Here is a 10497-nt window from a genome sequence, read left to right as displayed (position 1 = left end):
CTAGCACAAAATACTAATTACATTATAGTTTCGACGAGAATAGCTTATTTGGAATGATTCTATGCTTCCAAACGAGTAAATTTTTAATAAACAGATGCCAAACATCATGTTTTGTCCTATAAAGACATTTTATATTGCAGTTTGTATTAAAACAAAATATTTTCGTTGATTCTTTGTTAGAAGCAGCAAACCTAACATTAAAGAATCTGAAAACTTTGTATTCGGACACAAACCACCGAATTTTGTTTCAGTTTAGACAAAAACGGTTGATTTTCGACAATATTTTGCTTTGAACAAGAAAGCTTATATCAAACTGACTAAAAACGTCTTATTTTAGCACAAAACAAAAGATTTGCGTTATAGTCTTAAAGCTGATTCATGCCACAGTTTGGATAAAAACCAATTATTTTTGTTAATTCATTGTTACAAACAAGAAACCTTACATCAAAGAAACTGAAAACCTCTTATTTAGGCACAGAAATTCGAATTACGTTTCAGTCTGGACAAAAACTGCTTATTTTAGACGATTCTTTGTTTTGAACACGAAAACTTACATTAAAAAGATTAAAAACGTCTTATTCTGGCTGAAAACTGCAAATTATATATTACTCTAGATAAAAGCAATTTATCCTGATTACTCCTTTACTTAGAATAGAGTAAACTTGTATAAAACTTAATGAAAACTTTAAATTTCGTCTCAAAGAAATAATTTACGTTATAGTTTTGACCAGCACTGTTTATTTCAAACGAAATTATGATTCGAAACTAATGAACTTTTATGGGGCAGATGCAAAACCACATATTACCATATAAAGCGTTGTTTTAATGCAAAGTATTACCTTTTGCAACAAGAAATTTCACGTCAAAGAAACTGAAAACTTCGTATCCATACATAAATATCTAATTACGTATCAGTTTAGGCAAATACAGCTTATTTTAAACGATTCCTTGCTATAAACAAGAAAAATTTTATCAAGCATATTGAAAACGTCTTATTCTCGAAAATAAGAGCAAATTATGTATCAGTTTTAACAAAAGCGGATTACTCTGTTTGATTCTATGCTTAGAGTAGAGTAAACTACTATAAAACATGTCGTTTTTATAAAACGAACTAAGACGTTTGGCATCTGTTTAGTGAAAGTTTTCTCGTTTGGGGGCATAAAATCGTTTGAAATTAACAGTTCTGGTCAAAACTATAACGTAAATTATTTCTTTGAGACGAAATTTAAAGTTTTCATTAAGTTTTATACAAGTTTGCTCTATTCTAAGCAAAGGAGTAATCAGGATAAACTGCTTTTATCCAAAGTAATACATAATTTGCAGTTTTGAGCCAGAATAAGACGTTTTTAATCTTTTTAATGTAAGTTTTCGTGTTCAAAAGAAAGAATCGTCTAAAATAAGCAATTTGTGTCCAGACTGAAACGTAATTTGATTTTCTGGGCCTGAATAAGAGGTTTTTAGTTTCTTTGATGTAAGGTTTCTTGTTTGTAACAATGAATAAACGAAAATCATTGGTTTTAATCCAAACTGTGACATAAATCGTTTTTTAAAGGCGAAATCAGACGTTTTGCCTCTGTTCAGTGAAAGTATACTGGTTTCAAAGCATAGAATCGTTTGAAATTAACAGTTCTCGTCAAGACTATAACGCAAATCTTTAAAGTGACACAAAGAAATAATTTACGTAATAGTTTTGACCAGAACTGTTAATTTCAAACGATTTTATGCCCCCAAACGAGAAAACTTTCACTAAGCAGATGCCAAACGTCTTAGTTCGTTTTATAAAAGCGACTTATGTTACAGTTTAAACAAAAACAAATTATTTGTGTTGTTGTTGTGTCAAAATAATTTATTTCTAATGATTCAATGGAGCGAAACGGGTAAACTTTTATAGGACAGATGCAAAATACCATATTACCACATAAATCATTATTTTAAAGCAAAGTATTAGCTTTTGCACATGTTCAATTAAAGTTTGCTTACTTCGAAGTATGTAATCGTCCGAAATATTTTTTTTTGTCAAAACTATAACGTAATTTGTTCTTTTGAGCTTGAATATAGAGTTTTCATTACGTTTTATAGTAGTTTACTATACTCTAAGCATAGAATCAAACAGAGTAATCCGCTTTTGTTAAAACTGATACATAATTTGCTCTTATTTTCGAGAATAAGACGTTTTCAATATGCTTGATAAAATTTTTCTTGTTTATAGCAAGGAATCGTTTAAAATAAGCTGTATTTGCCTAAACTGATACGTAATTAGATATTTATGTATGGATACGAAGTTTTCAGTTTCTTTGACGTGAAATTTCTTGTTGCAAAAGGTAATACTTTGCTTTAAAACAACGCTTTATATGGTAATATGTGGTTTTGCATCTGCCCCATAAAAGTTCATTAGTTTCGAATCATAATTTCGTTTGAAATAAACAGTGCTGGTCAAAACTATAACGTAAATTATTTCTTTGAGACGAAATTTAAAGTTTTCATTAAGTTTTATACAAGTTTACTCTATTCTAAGTAAAGGAGTAATCAGGATAAATTGCTTTTATCTAGAGTAATATATAATTTGCAGTTTTCAGCCAGAATAAGACGTTTTTAATCTTTTTAATGTAAGTTTTCGTGTTCAAAACAAAGAATCGTCTAAAATAAGCAGTTTTTGTCCAGACTGAAACGTAATTCGAATTTCTGTGCCTAAATAAGAGGTTTTCAGTTTCTTTGATGTAAGGTTTCTTGTTTGTAACAATGAATTAACAAAAATAATTGGTTTTTATCCAAACTGTGGCATGAATCAGCTTTAAGACTATAACGCAAATCTTTTGTTTTGTGCTAAAATAAGACGTTTTTAGTCAGTTTGATATAAGCTTTCTTGTTCAAAGCAAAATATTGTCGAAAATCAACCGTTTTTGTCTAAACTGAAACAAAATTCGGTGGTTTGTGTCCGAATACAAAGTTTTCAGATTCTTTAATGTTAGGTTTGCTGCTTCTAACAAAGAATCAACGAAAATATTTTGTTTTAATACAAACTGCAATATAAAATGTCTTTATAGGACAAAACATGATGTTTGGCATCTGTTTATTAAAAATTTACTCGTTTGGAAGCATAGAATCATTCCAAATAAGCTATTCTCGTCGAAACTATAATGTAATTAGTATTTTGTTCTAGAATACAGCGTTTTTGTTAGATTTATTAACAATTTTGTCTATTTTAAGCAATGAAACGAATAGGATTAGCTGCCTTTATCCAAAGTGATACATAAATTGCTCTTTTATGCCAGATTAATACGTTTTTAGTCTGTTCGATGTAAGTTTTCTTGTTCAAAGCAAAAGATCGTCTAAAGTAAGCCGTTTTTGTTTGAACTGATGAACAATTCAGACAGAGAGTGAACAAAAATAATTTGTTTTAATCCAAACTGATAATTTTTGACCCTATAAGAGTCCTATAAGAGTCCGAGATACGCCGTTCTCGTCAAGTCTATAACGTAATTCGTTTTTTTGTGTCAGAATACGACGTTTTCTGTCTGTTTAATATAAGTTTTTAATAATAATAATAACAATAATAATAATAATAATAATAATAACAATAATAATAATAAAAGTAATAATAGAAATAAAAGTAAGCTTAGTTTTCTAAGCAAAAATGAAGCTTATTTTGTGTGTTATATGAGCGCTTTCTCATTTCTATGCAAGAAATCATCTGTGATCTGTATTTTTAGGCAAAAAATTGAATAAAATTAATAACTCATTTTAAAACTGGTATTAAAACATTTACTATACAAAAGTTAATAATAATAATAATAATAATAATAATAATAATAATAATAATAACAATAATAATAATAATAATAATAATAATAATAATATTGGTTTTTTGCTTATATCTCGAAAACAGTTACTCCTATCAAATTTTATCTTTCTTCCAAAATTAAAGCTGATAAAATTTCCAACAAAATAGTTATTTACATTTTTCTTGTAGGACCAAGAATAAACGAGTTATAGAGTTGGATATAAATAATATTTAACAAAAATTTGCTTTAAAATAAAATGCTTGAAAAACCGGAATTAAACTAAATTAATTGTGTCTAACACTTTAGTAGAGGAAAAAGGAGAAGACATAAAAGTCACTAAATGTTTCAGAGTCGTCTTTAGTCGTCATATTAATAACAATAACATTAATAATAATAATACTAATAGTACTAAATTTGCTTATATGCAAACGCTTAATTAAGGTAACAGTTTTTTGGTTTCTTGCTTATATCTCGAAAACAGTTACTCCTATGAATTTTTATCTTTTTTTCAAAATTAAAGCTGATAAAATTTCCTACAAAATAGTTATTTGCATTTTTTTGTAGGACCAACCATAAGCGAGTTATAGAGTTGGATATAAATAATCTTTAACAAAAATTTGCTTTAAAATAAAATGTTTGAAAAACCGAAATTAAAATAAACTAAGACTAACACTTTAGTAGAGGTAAAAGGAGAAGACATAAAAGTCACCAAAGTCTTGAGAGTCGTTTTTAGTCGTCATATTAATAACAATAACATTAATAATAATAATACTAATATTACTAAATTTGCTTATATGCAAGCGCTTAATTAAGGTAACAGTTTTTTGGTTTCTTGCTTATATCTCGAAAACAGTTACTCCTATCAATTTTTAAATTTTTGCTAAAATTAAAGCAAGCTGATAAAATTTTGTACAAAATAGTAATTTGCATTTTTCATGTAGGACTAACCATAAGCGAGATATAAGTTTGAAAATAATTAATATTTAAAAAAATAGTGCTTTAACAGAAAATGTCTTGTGATTTAAAATACACTTAATTTAATGGGTCCAATACTTTATTAGAAGAAAAAGGAGGAGGCATAACAGTCACTAAAGTCTTCAGAGTCGATTTTAAATGCTGCATTTTTGTCTTTGTCTCAAACATTGAAAACTGAATTACATTTTTGTTCAGTAACAGTTACAGTTTTCTTATTGGTTTTTTGCTTATATCTCGAAAACAGTTACTCCTATAAAAATAAAAATAAATAAAATGTTTGAAAAACCGAAATTAAACTAAATTAATTAAGACTAACACTTTAGTAGAGGAAAAAAGAGAAGACATAAAAGTCACCAAAGTCTTGAGAGTCGTTTTTAGTCGTCATATTAATAACAATAACATTAATAATAATAATACTAATATTACTAAATTTGCTTATATGCAAGCGGTTAATTAAGGTAACAGTTTCTTGCTTATATCTCAAAAACAGTTACTCCTATCAATTGTTATCTTTTTACTAAAATTAAAGCTGATAAAATTTCCTACAAAATATTTATTTGCATTTTTTATGTAGGACTAACCATAAGCGAGATATAAGTTTGAAAATAATTAATATTTAAAAAAAAAGTGCTTTAACAGAAAATGTCTTGTGATTTAAAATACACTTAATTTATTGAGTCCAATACTTTATTAGAAGAAAAAGGAGGTGACATAAAAGTCGCTGAAGTCTTCAGAGTCGTTTTTAAATGCTGCATTTTCGTCTTCGTCTCAAACATTGAAAACTGAATTACATTTTTGTTAAGTAACTGTAACAGTTTTCACTTTGGTTTTTTGCTTATATCTCAAAAACACCAAAATAGTTATTTACATTTTTCTTGTAGGACCAAGCATAAGCAAGTTATAGAGATGGATATAAATAATATTAAACAAAAATTTGCTTTAAAATAAAATGTTTGAAAAACCGAAATTAAACTAAATTAATTGTGTCTAACACTTTAGTAGAGGAAAAAGGAGGAGACATAAAAGTCACTAAACTCTTCAGAATCGTCTTTAGTCGTCATATTAACAACAATAACATTAATAATAACAATACTATTAGTACTAAATTTGCTTATATGCAAGCGCTTAATTAAGGTAACAGTTTTTTTGTTGTTTGCTTATATCTTGAAAACAGTTACTCCTATCAGTTTTTACCTTTTCACCAAAATTAAAGCTGATAAAATTTCCTTCAAAATCGTTGTTTGCATTTTTCATGTAGAACTAACCATAAGCAAGATATAAGTTTGAAAATAATTAATAATTAAAAAAAATGTGCTTTAACAGAAAATGTCTTGTGATTTAAAATACACTTAATTTATTGGGTCCAATACTTAATTAGAAGAAAAAGGAGTAAATGCTACATTTTCGTCTTCGTCTCAAACATTAAATACTGAATTACATTTTTGTTTAGTAACTGTTACAGTTTTCACTTTGGTTTTTTGCTTATATCTCGAAAACAGTTACTCCTATCAATTTTTATCTTTCCTTCAAAATTAAAGCGGATAAAATTTTTTACAAAATAGTTTTTTGCATTTTTTTGTAGGACCAACTATAAGCGAGTTATAGAGTTGGATATAAATAATCTTTAACAAAAATTTGATATAAAAATAAAAAAAGATAAAAATTGATAGGAGTAACTGTTTTCGAGATATAAGCAGGAAACCAAAAAACTGTTACCTTAATAAAGCGCTTGCATATAAGCAAATTTAGTACTATTAGTATTATTATTATTAATGTTATTGTTATTAAAATGACGACTAAAAACGACTCTGAAGACTTTGGTGACTTTTATGTCTTCTCCTTTTTCCTATACTAAAGTGTTAGACTCAATTAATTTAGTTTACTTTCGGTTTTTCAAACATTTTATTTTAAAGCAAATTTTTGTTGACGATTATTTATATCCAACTCTATAACTCGCTTATGGTTGGTCTTACAAAAGAAATGCAAACAACTATTTTGTAGGAAATTTTATCAGCTTTAATTTTAGTAAAAAGATAAAAATTTATAGGAGTAACTGTTTTCGAGATATAAGCAAGAAACCAAAACACTGTTATCTTAATTAAGCGTTTGCATATAACCAAATTTAGTACTATTAGTATTATTATCATTAATGTTATTGTTATTAATATGACGACTAAAGACGACTCTGAAACCTTTAGTGACTTTTATGTCTTTTTCTTTTTCCTCTACTAAAGTGTTAGACACAATTAAATTAGTTTAATTTCAGTTTTTCAAACATTTTATTTTAAAGCAAATTTTTGTTAAATATTATTTATATCCAACTCTATAACTCGCTTATGGTTGGTCCTACAAGAAAAATGCAAATAACGATTTTGTAGGAAATTTTATCAGCTTTAATTTTAAAATAAAGATAAAAATTGATAGGAGTAACAGTTTTCGAGATATAAGCAAAAAACCAATAAGAAAACTGTAACTGTTACTGAACAAAAATGTAATTCAGATTTCAATGTTTGAGACGAAGACGAAAATGCAGCATTTAAAATCGACTCTGAAGACTTCAGTGACTTTTATGTCACCTCCTTTTTTTTCTAATAAACTATTGAACCCATTAAATTAAGTGTATTTTAAATCACAAGACATTTTCTGTTAAAGCACTTTTTCTTTAAATATTAATTATTTTCAAACTTATATCTCGCTTATGGTTAGTTCTACATAAAAAATGCAAATAACTATTTTGTAGGAAATTTTATCAGCTTTAATTTTTGTAAAAAGATAAAAATTGATAGGAGTAACTGTTTTCGAGATATAAGCAAGAAACTGTTGCCTTAATTAAGCGCTTGCATATAAGCAAATTTAGTAATATTAGTATTATTATTATTAATGTTATTGTTATTAATATGACGACTAAAAACGACTCTGAAACCTTTAGTGACTTTTATGTCTTTTTCTTTTTCCTCTACTAAAGTGTTAGACACAATTAATTTAGTTTAATTTCAGTATTTCAAACATTTTATTTTAAAGCAAATTTTTGTTAAATATTATTTATATCCATCTCTATAACTCGCTTATGCTTAGTCCTACAAGAAAAATGCAAATAACTATTTTGTAGGAAATTTTATCAGCATTAATTTTAGTAAAAAGATAAAAATTGATAGGAGTAACTGTTTTCGAGATATAAGCAAAAAACCAAAAAACTGTTACCTTAATAAAGCGCTTGCATATAAGCAAATTTAGTACTATTAGTATTATTATTATTAATGTTATTGGTATTAAAATGACGACTAAAAAAGACTCTAAAGACTTTGGTGACTTTTATGTCTTCTCCTTTTTCCTATACTAAAGTGTTAGACACAATTAATTTAGTTTAATTTCAGTATTTCAAACATTTTATTTTAAAGCAAATTTTTGTTAAATATTATTTATATCCATCTCTATAACTCGCTTATGGTTGGTCCTACAAGAAAAATGCAAATAACTATTTTGTAGGAAATTTTATCAGCTTTAATTTTAGTAAAACGATAAAAATTGATAGGAGTAACTGTTTTCGAGAAATAAGCAAGAAAAAAAGTCACTAAAGGTTTCAAAGTTGTCTTTAATCGTCATATTAATAACAATAACATTAATAATAATAATACTAATAGTACTAAATTTGCTTATATGCAAACGCTTAATTAAGGTAACAGTGTTTTGGTTTCTTGCTCATATCTCGAAAACAGTTACGCCTATCAATTTTTATCTTTTTACTAAAATTCAAGCTGATAAAATTTCCTACAAAATAGTTATTTGCATTTTTTATGTAGGACTAACCATAAGCGAGATATAAGATTGAAAATAATTAATATTTAAAAAAGAAGTGCTTTAACAGAAAATGTCTTGTGATATTAGTATTATTATTATTAATGTTATTGTTATTAATATGACGATTAAAGACAACTTTGAAACCTTTAGTGACTTTTATGTCTTCTTCTTTTTCCTCTACTAAAGTGTTAGACACAATTAAATTAGTTTAATTTCAGTTTTTCAAACATTTTATTTTAAAACAAATTTTTGTTAAATCTTATTTATATCCAACTCTATAACTCGCTTATGGTTGGTCCTACAAGAAAAATGCAAATATTTATTTTGTAGGAAATTTTATCAGCTTTAATTTTGACAGAAAGTTAAAAATTGATAGGAGTAACTGTTTTCGAGATATAAGCAAAAAACCAATAAGAAAACTGTGACTGTTACTGAACAAAAATGTAATTCAGTTTTCAATGTTTGAGACGAAGACAAAACTGCAGCATTTAAAAACGACTCTGAAGACTTCAGTGACTTTTATGTCACTTCCTTTTTCTTCTAATAAAGTATTGGACCCAATAAATTAAGTGTATTTTAAATCACAAGACATTTTCTGTTAAAGCACTTTTTTTTTAAATATTAATTATTTTCAATCATATATCTCGCTTATGGTTAGTCCTACATAAAAAATGCAAATAACTATTTTATAGGAAATTTTATCAGCTTGAATTTTAGTAAAAAGATAAAAATTGATAGGAGTAACTGTTTTCGAGATATAAGCAAGAAACCAAAACACTGTTACCTTAATTAAGCGTTTGCATATAAGCAAATTTAGTACTATTAGTATTATTATTATTAATGTTATTGTTATTAATATGACAACTAAAGACAACTCTGAAACCTTTAGTGACTTTTATGTCTTTTCCTTTTTCCTCTACTAAAGTGTTAGACACAATTAAATTAGTTTAATTTCAGTTTTTCAAACATTTTATTTTAAAGCAAATTTTTGTTAAAAAGTATTTATTTCCAACTCTATAACTCGCTTATGGTTGGTCCTACAAGAAAAATGCAAATAACTATTTTGTAGGAAATTTTATCAGCTTTAATTTTGAAAAAAAGACAAAAATTCATAGGAGTAACTGTTTTCGAGATATAAGCAAGAAACCAAAAAACTGTTACCTTAATAAAGCGCTTGCATATAAGCAGATTTAGTACTATTAGTATTATTATTATTAATGTTATTGTTATTAATATGACGACTAAAAACGATTCTGAAGACTTTGGTGACTTTTATGTCTTTTTCTTTTTTCTCTACTAAAGTGTTAGACACAATTAATTTAGTTTAATTTCAGTATTTCAAACATTTTATTTTTAAGCAAGTTTTTGTTAAATATTATTTATATCCGACTTTATAACTCGCTTATGGTTGGTCCCACAAGAAAAATGCAAATAATTATTTTGTAGGAAATGTTATCAGCTTTAATTTTGAAAGAAAGATAAAAATTGATAGGAGTAACTGTTTTCGAGATATGAGCAAGAAACCAAAACACTGTTACCTTAATTAAGCGTTTGCATATAAGCAAATTTAGTACTATTAGTATTATTATTATTAATGTTATTGTTATTAATATGACAACTAAAGACAACTCTGAAACCTTTAATGACTTTTATGTCTTTTCCTTTTTCCTCTACTAAAGTGTTAGACACAATTAAATTAGTTTAATTTCAGTTTTTCAAACATTTTATTTTAAAGCAAATTTTTGTTAAAAAGTATTTATATCCAACTCTATAACTCGCTTATGGTTGGTCCTACAAGAAAAATGCAAATAACTATTTTGTAGGAAATTTTATCAGCTTTAATTTTGAAAAAAAGACAAAAATTCATAGGAGTAACTGTTTTCAAGATATAAGCAAGAAACCAAAAAACTGTTACCTTAATAAAGCGCTTGCATATAAGCAG

The sequence above is a fragment of the Tribolium castaneum genome, unplaced genomic scaffold (assembly GCF_031307605.1).
Source record: "Tribolium castaneum strain GA2 unplaced genomic scaffold, icTriCast1.1 ptg000027l, whole genome shotgun sequence".
Taxonomy (NCBI): Eukaryota; Metazoa; Arthropoda; class Insecta; order Coleoptera; family Tenebrionidae; genus Tribolium; species Tribolium castaneum.
The sequence above is the reverse complement of the archived record's forward strand: the minus strand, read 5'-3'. Positions refer to the sequence as shown.